The sequence below is a fragment of the Orycteropus afer genome, unplaced genomic scaffold, assembly GCF_000298275.1.
Source record: "Orycteropus afer afer isolate SDZICR_OR568_19922 unplaced genomic scaffold, OryAfe1.0 scaffold00105, whole genome shotgun sequence".
Taxonomy (NCBI): domain Eukaryota; kingdom Metazoa; phylum Chordata; class Mammalia; order Tubulidentata; family Orycteropodidae; genus Orycteropus; species Orycteropus afer.
Window position 1 is genome coordinate 8,373,576 of NW_006921692.1, and position 587 is coordinate 8,374,162.

The window sequence follows — 587 nt, forward strand, 5'->3', positions numbered from 1 at the left end:
TCCTTCTGAGGAGTGGCTGGTGGGTTTGAACTGCCAGCCTTCTGGTTAGCAGTCAAGTGCCTTAGCCACTATGCTACCAGAGCTCCCAGCCCATTAGAGAGATACAAATTAAAACAACCATGAGATACCATCTCAACCCAGCATTAATAGCAAAGTTCAACAAGACAGAAAATAACAAATGCTAACAAGGATGTGGACAGATTGGGACTCTCATTCTCTCATTTACTGTTGGTGGGATTGTAAAATGATAAAATCACTGTGGAAAACAGTATGGTTATTCCTTAAAAAGTCGGAAATAGAAATACCATTTGATCTAGCAATCCCATTACTATGTGTATATCCTAAAGAAGTGAGAGGCAGAACAGGAATAGATATAAGTAGACCCATGTTCATCACATCACTATTCATAATAGCAAAGAGATAGAAACAACCTAAGTGCCCATCAAACAAGGAATGGATAAACAAACTGTGGTATATATACACAATGGAATAATACTATGCAACCCTAAAAAATAATGTACAATCTGCAAAACACCACATAATGTGGATGAACTTGGAGGACATTATGCTGAATGAAATAAGTCAAT